The sequence below is a fragment of the Micropterus salmoides genome, unplaced genomic scaffold (genome assembly GCF_014851395.1).
Source record: "Micropterus salmoides isolate LMB-PRFRI ecotype aquatic unplaced genomic scaffold, ASM1485139v1 Ms_hic_scaffold_2, whole genome shotgun sequence".
Taxonomy (NCBI): Eukaryota; Metazoa; Chordata; class Actinopteri; order Centrarchiformes; family Centrarchidae; genus Micropterus; species Micropterus salmoides.
Window position 1 is genome coordinate 36139441 of NW_024041150.1, and position 13335 is coordinate 36152775.

The 13335-nt window shown below is 38.7% G+C and overlaps 1 long non-coding RNA gene across 1 annotated transcript; it reads right to left on the reverse strand.

The window, feature by feature from the left end:
- Positions 1-2687: 2687 nt before the first annotated feature.
- LOC119913385 lies at positions 2688-12635 on the reverse strand. The gene is made up of 3 exons (XR_005446440.1): positions 12433-12635; positions 6208-6321; positions 2688-4409 (listed from the first exon to the last, which is right to left on the reverse strand). It is a non-coding gene; the product is annotated as an uncharacterized LOC119913385 (long non-coding RNA).
- Positions 12636-13335: the final 700 nt, after the last annotated feature.

Below are 13335 nucleotides of genomic sequence, written 5' to 3' on the forward strand. Positions count from 1 at the left end.
GGCTGGACCACCAGGATGCTCACAGCCAAATAACAGGATCTTCACAGTAGACCAGGTAAACAGGCTGCAGATGTCTGATCTAAATGTGCATTAGCTGTTAGATTTTCTAGTTAGCTAGCTAAATTGTATTTCTACTATTTTTTATTAAGAAAAAGGACATAATGAGTTTGCAATTACATATTAAGCAGGATAGTGTCAAGCTTTCTAAATAAAAACAAGAATAACTTAAACTATTTAAATGTATGTCGTTGTGTTTCTTCAGTCCCGCCCCTGTGTTTCATCCGTCCGGCACAGTAGGGACGAATGAAACAATGCGCACCTTTCCTTCAAAGTGATATTATACTGAAGTCGTTCCACATATTAACAAGATAACACCTGGTATTGATAGAACACACGTGAGTGGTTGATGGCAACAACAAATGATTTCTGTCTGTAATGTTATATTTCAAAATGATGTATATCTGAAAAGTGTTTCATTCGTCCCGGCTCTCCCCTATCTTTGTGGACACTCCTCACATGAGGGCCCTGTTTACTCAGTTGATTTAGGCTGTTATTGGAGTTACATCGGTTGCATAACTTATGTAATTTACATATAACCTTAGCTATGTTTGCTATGCTTACTATGTTAGCTTCGTAGCATTAGCTGACCAGCTAACTACGTTAAAGAGGTCATATTATGCTAATTTTCAGGTTCATCATTTTATTTAGTGGTTGTACCAGAACAGGTTTACATGGCTTCATTTTCCAAAAACACCACTTTTTTTTTATCATACTGCACATTGCTGCAGCTCTTCTTTTCACCCTGTGAGTTGAAGGCTTCGTTTTAGCTATGGAGTGATACATCTTGTTTCTACATAATCTTTGTTGGGAGTTGCACATGCGCAGTTCCTAATTAAGGACTAGCCAATCAGAAGCAGAGTGAGAAGTCGCTTCGGTTCAGCTATATGTTCCCCTTACCAGCTTGGCAAAATGGACTGGAGCAACAGTTTCAGAGTGGTGAGTTATTAATCTGTAACAAATGTATCTTTCATCAATAAAGTTTTAACTGAGCTCTGTCTCTACATCACAGTACCAACTTTGAGTCTATTGAGTGTCTGGAGTGTCTGTAACGGTTTTTGGAAGGGAGAGGAGAGGCAGCAGGTGGACGTCTTGTCACTGTGTGCTGCAGCTCAGTGTTTTTCCGCCGGTGTTTTTGAGGGCGTGTTGGACTAGCCCTTTGGAGACCATTTTGCTTGATGAAAGGGAAGCGGCTGGACTACAAATGAGCTGTTTTCAGGCAGTTCAGAGCAGTGTTTTCTATGGGAGATGGCAACTCCCTTTGGGGTGAACTTCAGTCTCAGTAAAAGAGAGGGCAAAAGCCAAAAAGCAATACCATCTATAATGTTAAAGGCAATAACATCCCCCAAAGCCCCCTACCCTTACCTTAACCTTGCATGGACAAAGTCACCTGTAGGGAAGCTAATTTGGGATACACTCATATGGGTCGTATTGGGAGCACAGTTTATATGACCTATATGGTCATTTAGATTGGAGGACTTGTTGGTTATGGAGGTAAAGTCTGGACTGCACATTTATTTTAGTTTTCATGCAGTTCAGGAGCAGTGTTTTCTGTGAGAGATGGTAACTTCCTTTGGGGTAGACTTTGAGGTTTTTACTTTGTAAACCTACCTATCATGCACAAAATATACTAAAGGAAAGGAAAAAGCCAAAAAGAATTAATAATCAGCAAGATATTTTATGACCATCTCAAAACCAGATTGTCAAAATCTTTTTAATTATTTTCACATAATTTTGGAAACAATTTATTCCTAATGGAGAAATGAGAGAAAGTTAAAAGAAGAAACATGTTCCAGCTGTGATTCACCAGCAGGTAGCAGTATCAACATTCAGCAGACAGACTCAGCAGGCCTCACAGAGAGCGGTACCACTGCAGACTTCACCTAACGTGGTCCATCCCATAAAGTCTCCATGGTAACACAGTTTTAGGAAGAGAGGCTGGAAGTGTATACACTGCATTTACATCAAATAAGCAAAAGGTGTATTTTATTCTGTTACCTGGACGCATCTTGTGTGTTCAGATTGTAGCCTACAGCATTGATCAGCCAGCTAAACTTCACATTTTACCTCCCTAGTGGATAACACTTATTTTTACTGCTAACAGCTTTACAATAATGAGAATGTGTCTAGCCCAGATTTCCGAACCCCACTGCAGGTGTCTGTCTGCCTGGTGCCTCCACTGTCCTCTTTTCTGAAAAACAAAAAATGGTTACTATATCAGTACTACTTATCAGTATACTACTATATCAGTAGGCTTACTACTTTGTGTTTCTCTTGTATTTCAAAAACATGTCCTATGACCAATTTGGTACAATTTGAGCAGATTGCTTCTCACCTTACTACATTCTACTACATATAGAAACACTGACAATGTTACACACTCTTGGCTTACGTTTTACATGTTATCTGTCAGTGACATCTTTTGTTCTGTAACGGCCATCATAACTTCCCATATGTGCCTGGAAAGGGAGCGCTAAGTGGTGGACTGAACCTTTGGTTGTAATTTGCAACCTCACCACTAGATGCTACTAAAATATTTAAACTGAACCTCAAATATTAATCCATGACTATCAATCAAAATAGGTGGCATTTAATTTTTAGTGAACTGATAAATGGAGATTAAATAATAATATTACTAATAATAATCTTTATTTATAGAGCGCATCCAAATTACACAGTGCTTAACAAAGGCAGCAAAATAAAACACACAATTCATAAAACCATCTGTTTTAAAGGAAAACTTTATAAAAACAAGAAAAACATTTTATGGATGTACAAGCATGTTCAAAGAAATGTAAAACTCTGGAAAAGACCTCAGATAAAACTATGTTTTAATAAGGGACTTGAAAGACTTCACTGACTCAGCCAACCTGATTTCCTCAGGCAGGCTCTTCCAGAGCCTCAGGGCCCTGACTGCAAATGCTCTGTCCCCTTTGGTTCTCAGCCCCACCTCTGGAACAGACAACAGACCTCTGTCCAAGCATCTCACGGTACGTGGTGGTGTGTTCAGGATGAAAAGGTCAGAGATATGACATGGAGAGACGCCATGAAGAGCTTTAAAAGTAATCAATAAAATTTTAAGTCTATTCGAAAACGCTGTGGCGGCCCAAAGAGTTCTGTGTCTTGGGTCTGAGAGCACGTGGACAGACAGACGCCAATGTTGTTCCTGCAGCTTTCACTTCGCTCTGCCTCGCTGCCCATTAGTTTCATTCTGTTCTTCTACTGACAACACACACCACATATTAATCATTGCACACATGTACCATGTGTTGGGTTGTAACAGAATGAGATGGTGGTCAGAGATATGACATGGTGAAAGGCCATGGAGAGTTTTAAAAGTAATCAATAAAATTCTAAGTCTATTCTAAAACATACTTGGAGCTGGTGTAAAGAGGCTAAAACGGGAGCGATGTGATCACGTTTCTTGGATCTGCTTCAAAGCCTGGCAGCTGAGTTCTGCACAGTCTGGAGTCAATCAATAGATTTTTGGTTCAAGCAAGTAAAAAGGCTGTTGCAGCAATCCAGGCATGATGAGATGAAGGCATGTAAAATGGTCTCAGTGTCCTTAAAAGTTTATATAGATTGTATTTTCGATATATATCTATGATAAAAACATGATTGCACAAGCTTTGTGGTTTGCGGCTCAAAAGCTCAATTACTGTCAAACCAGATACCAAGATTCCTCGCAACAGGCTTGATATGACCCAATAAGGATCGAGCAGATGGCAAAATTAGTTTTGACCTTGTGCTTAGATCCAATTGATCTCTTTTTTGTTCAGATGGAGGAAATGTTGTGACATCCAGTTTGACATTACAGAGGCAATCATTAAAGGAACTCATTATTAACATCAGATAAGCAGCAGAAAGTCACAATGTAACCACAAGTCCAAGTTCCTGTTAGGACTTCTCATCTCTGACAGTTCTTAAGCTGAGAAACTACAGCCACAATGTACAGGAGTTAAAACCATAATAATATTGTCTGAAATGAAACTGAGAATGTTTTCCATATAAGAAATACACAAATAGGGTGACATCATCTGCAAACAGACACAACATGATCATTTCACCAACCAATCCTGGACTGTTACAGAAGGCGAATAAATATAAGTCTTTTCACTTAACGGTTTATTAAAGTTTACAATGTGTTACAAGTACAGTTGCCTAAATGCCTTATGTGTTAGCCATATGTGTTACATGTACAGTAGCCAGTTTAACAAATGTTCCCACAAACATAATAAAAAATGCATTTTAATATGCGAACAGACACAAAACTAAGAGAACAGAAACCAGAAAGAGGTGGTTGAGGTTAGCTGTGGAGGAGGAGCGAGAGGAACCCCTGGCGTTGTTGGCAGCTGAGGATATAAAGGGAGAACAGGCAAGCCATTAAAATGCAACAACATGAGTCTAAAATGTCACTTACAGAACATTTTATCGTAAAAGGCCCAGTTACACCAGAAAGTTCTAAAACATACTTGGAGCTGGTGTAAAGAGGCTAAAACAGGAGCGATGTGATCACGTTTCTTGGTTCTGCTTGAAAGCCTGGCAACTGAGTTCTGCACAGTCTGGAGTCCATCAATAGATTTTTGGTTCAAGCAAGTAAAAAGGCTGTTGCAGCAATCCAGGCATGATGAGATGAAGGCATGTAAAATGGTCTCAGTGTCCTTAAAAGTTTATATAGATTGTATTTTCGACATATATCTATGATAAAAACATGATTGCGCAAGCTTTGTGGTTTGCAGCTCAAAAGCTCAATTACTGTCAAACCAGATACCAAGATTCCTCGCAACAAGCTTGATATGACCCAATAAGGATCGAGCAGATGGCTTAACGGTTTATTAAAGTTTACAATGTGTTACAAGTACAGCTTGTACATTCTGTCCTAAATTGTTTACTCCAGCCTGAGATTTTGTTCTGAAAAATATACATCATTTTATAAAACACAGATATTTAAATGGGATAAAACAACTTTGAGAATGCTAGCTTTTAACCTTGGTCGATTGATATTCCTGGTGATCTGTGTTCCCCAGTTCAATACCCTCTTTATATGGTTTTATGTTCTCCGCAATGCTTTTTCTTTAGGTCAAATGTTCAATGTATATTTCCCCGGATCAACATATTGTAATCACCCACCTTGATAGCTACTCCCTCAAGTTTGTGGACAAGACCATTTACTTGACATTAGACATTGATATCTCCACAGTGGTTGAATAGATTTTTACCTTTGAAACTGCATTTAAAAATGTCCATCTCCATCAAGTTCTTTTGCACTTCTTTTGAACTGTGAAGTTAACCCTTGCCAATCTGTGTTACAGTGTTAATATATATCAAGAGACACACATGCATAGCACCATAGGAACATAGGAATGAGTCTGTTAACTTAACCAAATGTTTTGTTAGCGAGGCAACTGTCAGTTAGCAAGGGACAGTATGTTTACACAGTTTATTCAAAAGACAAATTTGTCAGTTCTTGTTTTGTCTTGTCTTTTGTCGCTATGATAGGTTCCTCTGTTTGGAAATGTCCAGCGCCTTCCCTTAAGCTGAGCACTATCAAGACAAATTGCTTCTGCTTGATGGCACAAATGTGTGTGCCAAATGACATTTATGGTTGTCTGACTTTACCTTTGTGTACAAATCTGAATTAATTATAACTAAAGTTTATTATGTAAAGAAAGTTTCTCCTCTGCATACAAAAGTTGACTCAAGCCCTTGGCCAAATTAAGTACGTGCATACTGGATGATTCTTTTCCTAATTCTCACTTTCTATGGCTACAATGGTATGATTATGTTACTGTGATCCATATGATGATCATGATAAGATCAGACTGTTTCATTTCATTTTGACAATAGAGATTGGATTTGTCGAAACAGTAGCACACACAAAAGGTTTTAAGGGTGAGGACCAACCTATAACAATAACCTCATCTCCAGCTATCAAATAAAACCTGAAGTGCCTACATCAAGAGAAAAGTCGGCTGGCCAAAGCTCAAACACGAACATCCTTATGTCAGACTTGCAAACTGTAAGTCCACACTTTCAGGCTACATTAGGTGGAAAGTAGGCCATGATTGGGTTTAGGGTCCCACAGCAGCCTGAGGTTATCACTGTGGTAACATAAAGCAGTGGAGATAAACCAGAGGAGATTGAAGTTACCTGAGGAGGAAAGAGGGGGTTGGTTGTCTTCATCTGTGTAGTCACCACTGCCATAGAATGAATCATCTTCATCATGTGTTTCAGCTTCATAATCATCTTCCCTTGATAAAATTACTGCAATACCAACAGATGAATAAGGACAAGAGGAGCAATTAGAGTTTGTAGAAACGGTGACAACAATGTCTTGTCACAATGTGAAATTTGTGAGCAGTTCAATAGAAGAGTTTTCCCTTTTCGGAGTCTTTGTATTTATTAGTGATCATAAATGCATCCTATTTGATCTTGTTTGTGATGAGGATCCTCTGCCTGTTAAACGAGCCATATGGTTTTGTATTTTACGTCTTGTTGATTTATTTGTTTCCCCGCGACCCTGTACGCAGGATAAGCGGTTGACGATGGATGGATGGATGATTTATTTGTATATTTATTTTGTTTATTTTTTACTATAAAGCATTTTTTTGTGACCCCTCTTGTCTGTCAAAGATGCTATTTAAATAATTTTATTTACTTACTTACTTTCATTAAATACATTTTAGAGTCCTGGAGTCCTGCCTTGTTAATGGACTCTGTTAGGCATACTGATGAACACTTAACAGTGGGCACCCCCATTCTAATGTATTACTTTAATTGTTTTGATTTTGCTTTAGTAATCTGATATATAGGTTCTTGTGCAATAACAACTGTAATATTTTAGTAGGCCAATTCATAGATATAATGAGTAAGGCTCACAAAGGCACTTTGGGCAGCGTGTGGGGTCCTTCGGGTTAGTCAAGAGGGCACACACGTCAGTCAGAAGACGTAAACAGCCTGCTGTACATAGAGACAACGTTCTGCTGAAGTGCTTGTGTTACTGTATTTACAGGTGAGCAAAATTGATGAAAAGATGTAAACGTGGTTACTCAGATGCAAAATGAAGGTGTAAGACTATGAAGGACTGTCGGTAATGCAGACATGAGAGTCACTGTGTATTGTAGTTTTGTGAGTTAATTTTGACGGCATGTCGTGTTAAATAGTAGCCTACTTCACCTAGTATGCTAATGAGGAAAACAATACTTTAGCTACCCGTAGCCTGCTAAATATTGGTTGTGTGTGTAGAGCATTATAAATGTGTGTTTGTTAATGTAGACATTGTTCATAGAGTTAAGGGGGGCACACGTCAGTCAGAAGATGTAGGCTAAACAGCCTGCTGTACGTAGAGAAACGTTCTGCTGATGTGCTTGTGTTTCTGTATTTACAGAGAAAGCAAAGTAAATGATTTTATTTTAAACTTATGCATGCCTGGAAGTCCCTTTTTGTGTCCAAGTGTGCAACATACGACACATTTCTCCAACTTGTCACATACGGACACTTGGTCAAGAAGACCACTTGGCATTGCTTTTTAACAACTTCAGTACGTTTTGCTGCATCTAGGTTTCTGCGGTCAAGTTAGCAACAATATACTGTACATGCAATGTCTGGTTACACTTTCAAAGTAAAAGTACTTGTTAATGTTGTGAAACGTCACAATTTGGTTAGGTTTAGTTTAAAAACGACTTGGTTAGGTTTAGGAAAAGATCACAGTTTGATGGTGGTGACAGTTTTAACAGTAGTGACGGTGGTGACGATGGTTACCCACATTAATTGCATTTCTTATGCAACTTGTTACTTGAGTACATTCAATGTTGACTTTTGTTTCACACAACAAATGAACACCGGTCTCCTGGGTAAAAGTCCTATTTCTAGCACACTGTCCACCCGAACTACCTGCTTACCTACCGACTTTTCTGTTAAACCCCCTCCAGTGTATTTTAACATTTCTAGGATGTTTCATATTTTTCTGAGTCATTTCCTAACAATGTTGATTACTCACATAGTTGCCAAATATTTTTTTGACAAATAGCTTAATTTTGTGCTCAAAGTTGCAAAAATTGCTTAGTTGTTAAAACGAGGTGGTGACATATGACTATAGTAATTCCATAAGTCCTATGTCATTGTAAACATCGATGTTGTTGTGAGCTAGCTAATCAATTTATCATGTAATTTACTTAGAACTTACAGTAGGTATGTCTCTCTGTGTCTGATTGTTGGTTTGTCTTTCTAGTTTAGTTAGCTAAGTTAACTGACGACCGTTTTACCAATGCATCGGCGGAGGCAGCCCCCACACCGCCGCGGTAAAGTACTGTAAGCGCACCATAAAACATAATGAGAGTTATCGCGTGCAGTGCGTAACAGGCCCATCGACTGTGTGATTGAAAACAGCTGATACACGCATATTAGTTTCTATCATGGGTAAGTAATAGCTACACTGTACAGTGTAGTGATGTTAACACAGCCAGTCAGTTTTTGGTTGTCATGGTAATGTATTACATCTGACTATTAACCACACCCCCATTCTCTGTTTGAGAAAGAACGTTACCCAAAAACGGCAGTTAAAACTGGCTGGAGGGGGATTTAAATATCCTACATCTACCTTTGACTGATGACTAGAGTAATAAATATTTTACCTTTTCACTTGATGATGTTCAAAAAACATGAGGATGTTTCTTTGCATTTTTCTGCTTATTGTAAAGTTTTCTTGGTTGGACGACATTGGAAGTTTCCAATGTTGGTGACTTTTTATTGTTTTTATTCATATCAGGATCCGGGCCGCTTGTCTTACTCTGTTTTCCCAGCAATAACCTCACTGTTACATACAAACACTCAGGAATCTCCTGTATAATGGAAGAATCCCATAGGTTTTCACTGTGACCACCACCTTTAATTATTTCAACTTGATTTCTGAGAAATCATATTTTGTCCATCATTCTGGCATGGCGTATGACTCTGAATACTACAATCCAATGAGACTTAGCCGCCATTGCCATGAAGAACCCAGCCCGTAGAGGTAGAGAAACATTTTGTTGTTGCAGTTGAGAACAGAAGATGATGCCATAGTTGCAGAATTCCTCGAAACGTGAACCAGAATAAACATATATCTAAATAAATATAAATAAAATAAATATAAAATATGAACATGGCAGAATATTTACAATTTACATGTGCAATAAAATAATTGGTTTATTATAAATGAACTTGTTGCTGCAGATCAGTTTTCTCAACAGGCCAATCTTAAGCTTCTGCTCAACAAACTTAAAGAAATAGTAAGTAATTGTAATCCAATACACTTATTGCTAAATTCAGTGAATATTTCCTCACAGTTTGCTCACTCTCTGTTTTGTGTGTAAAAAATCTGGTTTCCTACACAGCCCTGGCTCTGTAATTCAAAAAAGAAAGTGGTGTGGACCTTGCCAAACAACATTGTTACAGCCAATCAGCAACAGTTAGTACTCGTGCACTGGAGTGATGGGGGAGAGGATAAAAAGGGAGAGAGAGTTCTGTACACTGGCACATTTGAACATGCTGGACTCAAGGCATTGTGACGAAGGAGAGGTGGCCAAAAAATAGCCAAAGGAAAAGACTGAAGAGTGTAAACAAAGAAGAGAGTTATATGACCTGGCAAGGTGCAATGGCATTTCAACCCTGGAGAAACCTCAAAGATTTTAAATTTGGGGGAGTGGAGCTTCTGAGGGAGCACTGAAAGTTGAGTTCAAATATCAACAATCCTTCTGCAGAATCACTAATAAACAAATGCACTCCACATTTGCTTTGTACCGTTACATCGTGCAGGCTAAAATCAACACTTTTACATAATAGGCTACTGGTGTTATACAGGATAGTAATATAGATCACATTAGCTGGTGAAGTTACATGGAAAGCCATAATGCTACAACTATAGTGTTTTGAACAGGATAACGTTCTTAGCTTCTCGCAACTGGTCTGCATTATCTAGCAAGCTATCTACCATGAGCCAACTAAAAAATCCCAATATGTTTCGCATGCTTTGCAGTAATGATACTTTATCTGTCCAGTAGGATGAAAGTGAACTCAGTGCCAGTTTTGTTTTTGGTCATTTCCTTTCCAACATTTTGTGTTGTTTTGTTTTTTTGCCTGCCGTATCACCATAAGCTGGTAGTACTAGGGGGACACTAAACCCACGAGACAAGACTTGAGATTCAAGATTGGGTTCATAAGATCGAGACGAGATTTTAACACTATTTTTATGAAATCTTTAATGCTGATTTCTGCATCAGTTTATGGTGATTTGTTTATTTAAAGAGAAACACAAAATTCAGGTAGCAGGTGACAATTCAAAATCTATAGCCCAATTATAACAGAATATAATTCATTGCAGCTCTCAGTCATTCTGTGCTGTTATCAGATCTGTTTCTCCTGTAGATCAACTTATTTAATATCATCCCTGCTGAGTCATGATTTAGTCTTACCTCCTCTTTGTGTCTTTGTTTGGGGAAGTAAACTCTTTAAATGTGACTGTGACACCTTTTCACCATAATAGTCATTTTTTAAATTTTAATGTAGTTATAAACTTTAATAACTCTCTTAATAACTGTTTCAGCAGATTTTCTGCTCATGTTCAAAACTTTCTGCACATTCAGAATCGCTCCCGCATATCTGTGTTCTCTGACATGTCCAGAAAAAGTCATAAGAGAATAACGTCATCATTTAATGAGAAGTCTACCTGCCCTATACTGATGTGCGTTACATTTTTGATCCACTGGTAGTAACGGTAGAAATCTCACCATAAATCCACACAGGTTAACTTCCAGTGCAGCTCACAGTCCCAAACAGAGCAGGCTGTGCTTTTTTTTCTGTTTTTAGATGTTTATGTTGCAAAACTACACCAGCTACATTACCACTCCTCACATCTGTCTGGACTGTTGACTGTATGTAAAAAGGTATGGACTCACAGGGCGAGGGGTGCAGTTGATCACTATCAGGGTATTATTTTCAAAGTAATGCCTTACTTTACTAGATTACTCACTGTTAAAAGTAACTAGTTACGCTACTAGTTACATTACTTTTGGATTACTGCGTAACATAACCTGATGCACAATAACAATATAAAGTTAGGCATACACCTCATATTTTCCCAGATCAACACAAATCCTTATTATAATGAGGATCTACGCAGGATCTCTCTTGTATGCTCTTTAATATTACAAAGCTGACAACAGAGTTGTGAACATCAGCCCAACATTTGTACAGAACAGTGCAGTAGCCTACCTTAATGCTTAAAACTTTATTTGGGCATTTCATTGGACACATTAAGTTATTTTCTCTGTGAGAGGGAAGAATTTAGAAAATTGCGTGGCGCTGCGGAGATCCCCCAGCTGCAGTAGTGCATAGATCATGCATAATATCCATCCAGCCAGAGGGAACGATCACAAACTGTTCACAGTGTGTCGGTCGTACTAGCGACACAACCCGTTGCGGCGAGTGGGGCGATGGAGCGGACAGAGCCACCGCAGAGCGACCGGCCCGCTGCGGACGGTCGGTGATAGTTCCCTCTGGCTGGATGAAGTCTGATTCTCCACATGATCCATGGTAATAAAGAAATATAGAGATTAACGTCTATAAAGCATGCTGTCAATATTTTAGAGACCCCCCCAAAATATCACAAATCATGCTTTTAGGGGAGCTGATGTCTTATTGAGCTCCCCCGTAGTTCGCACCCTGGGCAGGAGTCTTTGAAATTGTGCAACCTGTTCCTCCTCGGAGTCAGCACAAGACTGCCCAGGCTAAAGAGCCTCGTCACAGCCGCACTATGAATCTCAAAAGGTGTCAGTAAAGGGGTGAAATATGCACTTTACGTCTGCTGCATGTCATCATTAAGTTGCAAAACCGATGGAGGTTGCGGGAAAGTGAAGGGACAGAACATTTGAATAAAGAAGAAACAAGAGATATTAGCTTCAGGGTACTTTCTTCACATTTCCATCCCTACAGTATATTAGTGTTATGATTGTTCGGTAGCCTCCCATTTACAGCGATAGATTATCGTAAAATATTTTTTTTTGCTGTTTGTAAATTAATTAAAGTTGGTAAGCCAAAGAGGATTGGCTGAACCAATTTAGAAAATATGAGATTGTGGTTTGTTCACATTAAAAACAGACAGAGATCAGGGATCTCAGCTGAAATGTTCTTTCATTTCTTGACTGGAATAAATGCTTGATCATTCAGTATGAAGTGATGCTGATCGGAGAAAAATTACGACATAACAGTTTTCAGATATTGTTTTCTTCCAGATTTAACTAAAATCCACATCTTAACAATGCGGTTGTGACGCACCCTATCGGTATTCCATTTCAAAGCAAACACAATAAACTACAGATGTTTCTTTCACAGACTCACCGACAACGCATATCAGCAGGTAAACCTTCATTGTGGTCATCATCATCATCACCTCCTGTCCTCTTCTTCTTCTCCAAGCACCAGGTGAAAAACTCAAACCACCAAAGTTTCCCCAGTTGACCAAAAGATGCTGATGTGTTTCTGACGTCTGTCGCCTCAAAGTGTGTTAATGTGTAGGCTGAGAGTGCCAACACAGGAACAAGCTAACCACAATACATGAAAACTTGTCACATCAGCAGACTTGCTTCCTCAGCTGTTATTATATCAGTAGCCTATAGTGCTATACTTTGCTCTACTTTGCAATACTATCCTATTCAGTATCGCTCTATCCTGTTGTACTACATACACTCCTTTTGTGTGTTTTATCTCATTAGTAGGAACAAATCAGATTTTGAAAACATTTCAAGTTGCATGACATGAGCCAGACTGTTTCTTACTTGCTGAAGTCCCCTTTGGTTGTCTTGCAACAGCTCCAAGCTGAGAAATAGTGTGTCACATAAAACTATATTTTGTTTGATTTTTATTCATTCTTTTTCAACAGATTAAACTAACAATACACAACATGGCGACAAGGGAGCTTGAGAGGTGCCTTGACAGAGCAAGGATAGCTGTTACCTTGTTTCCAGTCTTTGTGCTAAACAAAGCAGGGCTATTGTGACATGTCCCCTTGGTTGTACGGTTCACCAAATCACGTTTTCATTAGGTTAATAATTTATATTTTTTTTATAATAGCTATATGTAAAACCACATTCTTGGTTTTGTTGTGTTGTTTAAGAGGATGTGTGATTGTTTGCCTTCCGATGGTATTGTTTATGCTATCACCTAAGTGCAACAAAAAGCATCAGCAGTTTGCAGATGTGGTGAACCACTACATTTAACCTGTGACACCTAAAAATACATCTA